The following is an 8,626-nucleotide window of genomic DNA, read 5'->3' on the forward strand; positions in this document are numbered from 1 at the left end:
TACTTTTCTCTCTCACTCACACCCTCACTAGGACCCATGCCACTGCTGTGGTGAAATGCCTATCAGTAGAAATCACCCCTGAAGTTATAAGCAGAATCACCACACTCCCTTTATGGTTACCTTGGAGAAAAGAAGATAAGGGTAACAACACCCTTGCAAAGAAGAAATTATTTTTGGAAGGGGAGGAGGAAATGGAGGACAAAAATGGGGTTATAAGGGAATCCTTCCTTACCCTTGGAATGAAGTTAGTTACCCCCTCATTAAATATATATCATGTGAAGGGAGATACAATGTCATGTATGGATACCATTTCAGACTCCTCCAAGAACTGATATTTGGAGTAGACACACCTCCTCAAAATAGATTAAGTATACCCTAATTTCTTCTTCAATCAATGATAGATATGAGCATCAAAGTGTAGGAGGGAAAACATCAACAACTAGCCCATCATGGGTTGATCAAACTTATCCTAGAAGATGCTCTACAAAACCTAAGACTCCCTATTACATGGACAACTTTCAGAGACATGCAAGAAGAGGGAGAAATTCAAGTTCTTGAATATGACAAAAGCCCCACTACTAGTGAGAGGGATGAAGAAATGGAAGGGGAAAATTAAGAGGAAATAGAGGAGGAAAAAATGAAGAAAAGGAAGAGGAAAATGAAGAATAGACAGAAGAAGAAACAAAAGAAGAGACAAATGAGCAGTGTGAGGAACTAGAGGAAGAAGAGAAAGAGAAAGATGAGGATGAAGAGGAGAATGGAAAAGAGGAGACAGAACAAAAGGAAGAAAAGAGGTATACATTTCAAGATAGAGAAGGGGAAGAATCACCAAGGGTATCTCCAAAACCCACAGAGAAAGAGGCAGCAGCTGCTCTTACTACCCTAAGTACACTTATCAAGTCAAAAGGAAAAATACAAATACAAGTCTCACTATACTTTAGGACAAGAAAGGGCACAAGGATTAGGCAAGGAAGACCTCAAACACCCACAAAAACTTCTATTGTCATTGAATCCTCACCAAAGCATCGAGAAAAGATATCTCCTATTGAGAAAAATCAAGGAGAAGTATCATTAAGACAAGCCTCTCCCAAATCGCCCATCATATATATTAGGAGGCCTGTCATAAGGTCTTCCTCATCAAAGGGAAAAGGTCTCCTACGGGAGACACATAAATACCTACAAGAAGCAGAGGCCATCCTACAAGAAACTCTATTAAACCTACATGAGACTCAGAAAATGGACCAAGAAGGTATCACTCAGCAAGAAACAAAGAAGCAAGACCCAGAACGCAAAGAACCTAGTCCACAACCCAACCCCAACTCTTACTACAGTTTCAATGAAGGGGCCAAGGTTATCCAACAGAAGTTTGTCATCCCCTTATTCTTTGAACTTGAGAAAGAAAGGGCAAGGACACATAGGTGGATGCAAATTTCCAAATCAAAAGTAGTGGAGGATGTAGGCCACATGGAGGAGAAATTGAAGGAGATGGGCAGAGAACTGAGAAGCATAACAGAGAAAGAGGCAATGATGAAAGATCGGTTAGAAGAAGAGAATGCATGGCTAAGGGGAAATTTACAAGAAAGGGAAAGCTAGTTGGAAGCTATGGCCAATTTATCCTTGCAGGCAATACAATACAGGATGCCAACCAAGTCTTATGCCTTGTATCTCAAGGAACAATGGCTATAATTCCAAATTAAGACTTTAGCACAAAGAATCACTATTCCCTTCCAAGACTATAGAAAATTAATTGATCTCTGTGAGAAAACCACCTTGGAAGATAGATAAAATATTTGTGAGTTTTATCTACACAACTTGTCCTTGACAAATTTGAATGTGTTGGACCCAAATTCAAAGCTAGGAGACTTGCAATTGATGGCCTTAGCATCATGGATGAATCATGAGGAGGCAAGAGCTACAAATATGAAAAAGGTAATGGCAATAGAAGAGATAGAACCACTTATGATCTGATCTGAACAATCCAATCCAATGGCTCTCATCAGCACCCACAACCTGGTTGCGAATGATGCTAAGCTTGCACCTAGGTACCTTGCTACACAAGAGCAAGCAGACACACACTTTGAAGACATCTTCAGATTGCTAGGAGATGAAAACATGCAAGCTTTCCAAAGGAGATGGAACACCTTGCCTTATAGCCTAAAAATCATAGAGTACCATTATCCTCAGAGAATGAGAGAGGCACTAAACAGAACACCCATGTACAAGCAAGCTCTACAAAGACTCAAAGTCGATTGGATTGGCTTAAGACTCATTCCACCACTGATTTTAGGAATTTTGGAAGGAAGGAAAGAAGAAGAAGAAAGAAAACAGTGGGAATACATAGAGAGGAAGGCATGATTTTATTCACAAGAAGAAGAAACGACAGCGGAAGCATAGGATGTCAAGGAGGCCACTAGAGAAATGAAGGATATGGACATAGATTAAGTTGCTCAAAGCATGAGCAACACTTTCAGTAGGGGGGTGATGATGAGCCTAATCATTTGGTAACTATATGGACTTTAATACAGCTCCAAGCTTATTAAAATTAACTCTTCTCATAATTCCTTACATGTTTTAATTATATTTTTCTTAATGAGATGAGTAAAAGTAATATGTTTGTCTAGTGGTCTAATGTGCATTGATTGCAGGTTTTTGAGAGAAAATCATGGAAATTTTTTCTAATTAAGGGAAGAAAACTAAATGAGACAAGGAGGAGATATTATAGGAGATAGATACTCCTCATTAAATCCTCACTCATTCGAATATCCCCAATCAAATTGTTAAACACACACATGGCAGCAACAAATATGAAAGATAAAACATGAGAATTCATTTTTATTAACAAGAGATATACATTTATAGTACATGGTTTGACCGTTGGGTTCCACATCCCAAGGTCTCTTGGAATCCTTTTGTTTATTCGGCTTCCACACTAACCCATTGAGGATTAGGTGTCCAACATCCCCCCCCTTAATCCGAAGGGTTATGTATGAGTCCAAGAAGAGAGTTGTAATACAAAATGTGCAAAAATGCATGGCAGCACTAGACTGAATGTGCTCTCCGAAATGTTGGTATAAAGGGCAGTGGTTTAAGGATGACCACCAATGCTGGAACACTTAGTGTAGTTCCCGGAACTCTTCCAAAACTGGCAAGAAGCTGAAGTTTTCTGCTAGAGGAAGTGCTCCTATTGTTTTGAAGAGGGAAACCTTCAACCATCAAAGGGAGGTATCACCCTACATAAAAGGGAGAACTTCAACCTAAAAAGGGAAGTCTCAACCTGTGATGGTTTAAGGATGACGAAAAACTCTGGAATGCTTAATGCAATTCCTGCAACTCTTACGAAACTAGCAAGAAGCTAAAGTCTTCTGCTAGAGGAAGTGTCCCCAATTTTGTTCTTGGAATTCTTCCGAAACTGGCAAGAAGCTAAAGTCTTCTGCGAGAGGAAGTGTCCCATATCTTTGAAGAGGCATTACCAAATAAGGGCATGCTCAGGGGCATCTTTTTCTTTGGCTACAACTCTGAAACTGGTGTGGCAAGTTGTGGCTCAGGCTCGCTTGACGTGACTTTGAAGCTTGTAGATGACCATCATTTCCCCCCCTGTCAGATACAAGGTGAGATGATGGAGAAACCTCAACTTCAAGACTATTCAATACTCTCGAACAAGTTCTGACTTGTGATTGGAATATCTTCTTGGCTATTGATGCCCATTGCCAAGAAGTGATCCATCCAAGATGAATCTTTGTTCTTGCAGGACATTTGTTTCTAAAGCATATGTATGAAGAATGGGTGGTTTTATGACAGTTCTTACATGGATGAAGATAAAAACAGTGATCTTTCAAATGGCCAACTCGATCACAGTGTTGGCATTTCACGATCTATTGCTGTGGAAGAGGGGCAGAATCTGGAACAGTTGGAGGTGAATTGTCATGAAGAACAGGTGAAGATGAATCATCCTCAAGAAATCTAGTAGTTTGAAATTGAATTGGCTTTGAGTAGTCTGGAATATGAAAGGACAAGTCCTTGTCATATCCAAGACTAGTTTTGTGCTTGTTGTGGACAAGCTGTTCCCAAGGTCTGATGATGGGCTTGGGAAGTGCATGCAGACTGAGTTTCTGCATCTGCATGTACAACTACCGCTTTATTGGGTACTAAATCTGAACCAACTGTAACATTATTGAGTTGCTTCTGATCGGTTGTAGTCTTAATGTTCTGAACAGAAACATGTTCAGAATGACTCCTCTATTTTAATTCTTCTTTCTATAACTGAGATTCGAGCTGCAAAAAATCAATTTTCTCTTCTGCATTTTGTAGACAGACCTGAATGTTTATGAGAGAAACTTTGCTGACAATATCAAAGTTTTGAGGAACTCTAATACTTCATTGATTTTGGCCATTTTTTCTTTAATGTCATATTTACACCTTAAAAACTGATCATAACTATTTCTCAATGCAGAAAAGTAATACCCACTCATTGTACACAACAATATCCTTTATAAATGTGCAGCAAATGATCAGTGTGCAACCAGCAAGCACCAATTACAATCCATTACATAAAAAATAAGAGTTTACTCATGACCAACATTATGTTCTGACAATACAACTGACTAAACATTTCTCCACAAAAGATTATTTTTATTTGACAAAACAATCACAACCTTTATACAGCCCACCAAACTCTTATGCAGCAGTCAAATCAAGGAATCAATGCATATATATATATATATATATATATATATATATATATATATATATATATATATATATATATATATATATATATATATATATGTATATATATATGTATATATATATATATGTATATCTACATATATATATATACATATATACATATATATATACATATATATATATATATATATATATATATATGTATATGTATATATATATATATGTATATGTATATATATATATATATGTATATATATATATATATATATATATATATATGTATATATATCTATATACATATATATATATATATATATATATATATATATATATATATATATATATATACATATATACATATATATATATATATATATATATATATATATATATATTGTGTTTGTATCTCTTTGACCTCCAAATCTACAGGTTGCTTGTATTTTGCACGACACACAAGCACCACAAAATTATATTAATTGGAGATACTACAAGTATACAAACTTTGAGCCTTCTACAATGTCTTGAAGCATACCAAGAAGCAGCTTAAGTATTCATTCAACACTATAATTCTTTCTTTCCCAAAATTTGCAAGGAGCCAACAAACTAGACAATGCAAATTTATTGAAAACTTTTATATCTCAACACCTGCTGCAAACAAAAATGCCAAAGTACCAGTATGTGTTCCTACTGGAAAATCCTTTTATATGCTGACTTCACTCTTTGAATGGCATAATTTTGTTCAAACTCAGATATCATGTTAGTTAAACAGTGTATCAATGCAGCAATTAATTAAGTCACGGTTTCATTGACCATAGAAACATAATTTTGACCAGTAAAAGAACCAACAAATCAGTCACCTCGATTAGACTGTTCCTCTGGCCTGTGAGGAATTTAGAAAAATGGAATCAGGCTGTAAAGATTGTTGTCTAGGTTCTTCTTGGCAGTGAGAAGCGCCTTTGCATTCAGATCTTTGAGCAACTAGGTTCTATTCAAGACACTTGCTTTGTTGAGACTGCAAAGGGTGCTATTTTGCAGCTTCTAAATTTTGCTGAGGTGATTGCAATAAGTCGCCAGTCTCCGGAAAGGCTCTTTAGGATTCTGGACATGTATGAGAGCCTCTCGGATCTTCTTCTAGCCATTAAGTCAATTTTTTTGGACGAGTCCTGTGCCTTCTATATAACTAGTGTTTGATCATCTCAGCAATCCAAAAACTCACAAAACCAATGCACGGTGCATACCATGAATCCAGCATACACACTACATCATATTTCAGTCACCTGGGTAGCACCACCAGTAGAGTTTCAGGACATACAATGCACTGTCATTGCAGCATACCATTTAGACGTAGACCTCTGAGCACATGGTCTCACAGTCATTACAATGCAGCCAACACACAATTATTTCAACGCAGCCAACATTCCAAATTCTAGCAGAGGGACAAACCTTCATAGTGTTCAATACATCCCTTGAAACCATCGACTATTCCACTCCTTTCATCATCATTTTGCCTCTTGAATTTAGGCCACCGCTAGTTCAAACTCAGCACTTTCCATTGAAATAGAAGCTCACATGAATTGGATTTATGAAATTAAGAAATCCACTTTATCATTGAAAACAGAAATAGTGTACTCCTCTCAATTGTGATGCGGGCTTCACACAACTATTTGATTAAACATTCATTCTGTCGAAATCAGCAACTCATACAACACAAGTTTTATGCAAGAATACATACATTAAAACACGAAGGGAAAGCATCATGCCCTCTTCCTCAGTTAAACACCAACTTCACTTGGTAATTAAGGGTTCACTATGTGCCCTATAGTACTTACTTTAACAACTGATTTGACCCCAGCTTCGATTTCAACCTCGTAAATCTGAAACATTGCTTCAATCTTGAATTTCCGAGTCGCCCACTCAACCTTTCTTTGGAGTGTATTCTCTGTTGGCTTTTGTTTCCCTTGTAACTTTCCACTGTCACGGAGCTATCCTCAGTATATCAAGAGCTATAAGCTATAGCTTCTGATGTTATGAATATTCTGAATTCTTGGCTTCCCTATCGCCCTTATGTAATGCTAATCATTCGTATCACTTTAGAGTTCCAAAATTGTCTCCGACTCAGTAACGCGAATCTTCTTTATTTCTCGAATTAGGTAGATGGAATATTTAGTTGCAGAAAAGATAATCTCACAGCGGTGAACTATTGTCCGGCTACAAACTGTATAGCCAAATGCAAACTCCTTCCAAGAGAGAAATGAGATGAAGATGCCAGAAGGTTTGCAGGAAGGATCACCTCACAATGGTGAAATGCTTCCCGGCCACAAACTAGTATAGCCAAACACAACTCTGGATGGAACCGAGACGAAGATGCAAGGAGGTTTGAGCCAACGCATGCAAAACTCAATGCTCCAAATTTGACAGAGGGATAGAGGATAATGACACCATATGGCAGAGGTGAGTAGCGACTGTGGAGGGGGCAGGTTGGAATGCGCAGCCTGGGAGGAGAGGCATTCAAGGCAGCATTCGAACTGCATTAACACTTCAATGTTCAAATCAACGGACCAACGTTCAACTCAATCAACGGAGCAGCGTTACAAATTTGGGCGTTTCTCTGTGGGAGTTGGGCATTCATCATAGAGATTCGACGCCAGGAGCTGGGCAGTCATCATAGAGATTCAATGCTCCAGTTCTGGAAAACTGAGAGACGTTACACTCATGCAAAAAACGTGCCAACAATGATAAGTCAGAGGTGCGTTCTTGCTAGGGCAGAGATGGCAGGTCTGAGCAAGGAGCGTTTTTAGAAGGCAGGTTGAGAATGCAACGAATAGCTCTGAGCAGAGAAAACCGTCATGGGAATAATGCTTGGCAAGGAGAGAAATGCCAATGTGGGCCAGCCAGATATCCAATGCAGATAATAACAATGAAAGATAGCACTGATTTGAGCGCACAGTTACTACAGTGAGCGTTGAGTAGTCAGAGAATCAACAAAGGCCATTTTTTTTTTTTTGAGGCCAACAGGAAGCCAACAGGAAAATGATCTGAAAAATCACTTTTCAAAGAAGAATCTAAAGAGAAATGGTCAAAGGTAGTGGAAGCAGAATATGTTATAACAGATGTGCATGAATTTCGATTAGGCACAACAAAGAGACAATCCAAGGAATCGATAGAGTAAAAGCAACAAATTTCTGACTGTTAGTGAATTAATTGAGTGTTATGGATAGCGAATAGAAATGTCATAACTTATATTCACATAGAGGCCACAAAACAAATGGCTCAAATTTGAGCAGGGCAGGAGATCGCCCGCTCTAATACCATGTTAAACACACACATGGAAGCAATAAATATCAAAGATAAAACATGAGAATTCATTTTTATTAACAAGAGATATACATTTATAATACATGGTTTGACTGTTGGGTTCCACATCCCAAGGTCTCTTGAACTCCTTTTGTCTATTCGACTTCCACACTAACCCATTAAGGATTAGGTGTCCAACACAAATCACACTAGCTCGGAGTTGCAAGCAACCAAGTCATGGAGATCATGGGTAGCTGAGCCAATGACAGTTAAGAGTTAGTTCATATTGAGTTTGAGAGCCAAGCCTCCCTAGACTTAATGAATTTTTTGGAGATTTTAGTTGTATAAATAAGGACTCCTAGAGCATCATTAGGATTCATATTTTTTATGTAAGAGAACTAAGCATTCTCGAGTGCAAGTTTGTGGCAAAACATTGTTATGTAATTTTTCTGATACGATAATGAGAATGAGCATTTCCTTGATCTAGCACTGAGTTGAATCAGAGGGTTGAAGCTCTTGGGTTAGGGCCCAATCTTAGTAGCAAAGGCTCCTATTCTTGTACTTGTATGTCTAGGTTATTTCATAGATTAATTGTTGAATTGGTTTTAGCACTGTTTCATTGCGAGTAGTGGTATATTTGATTAGT

This window comes from Pinus tabuliformis, chromosome 9 (genome assembly GCF_031772625.1).
Source record: "Pinus tabuliformis cultivar Carrire ecotype Pingquan chromosome 9, CPIR1, whole genome shotgun sequence".
Taxonomy (NCBI): Eukaryota; Viridiplantae; Streptophyta; class Pinopsida; order Pinales; family Pinaceae; genus Pinus; species Pinus tabuliformis.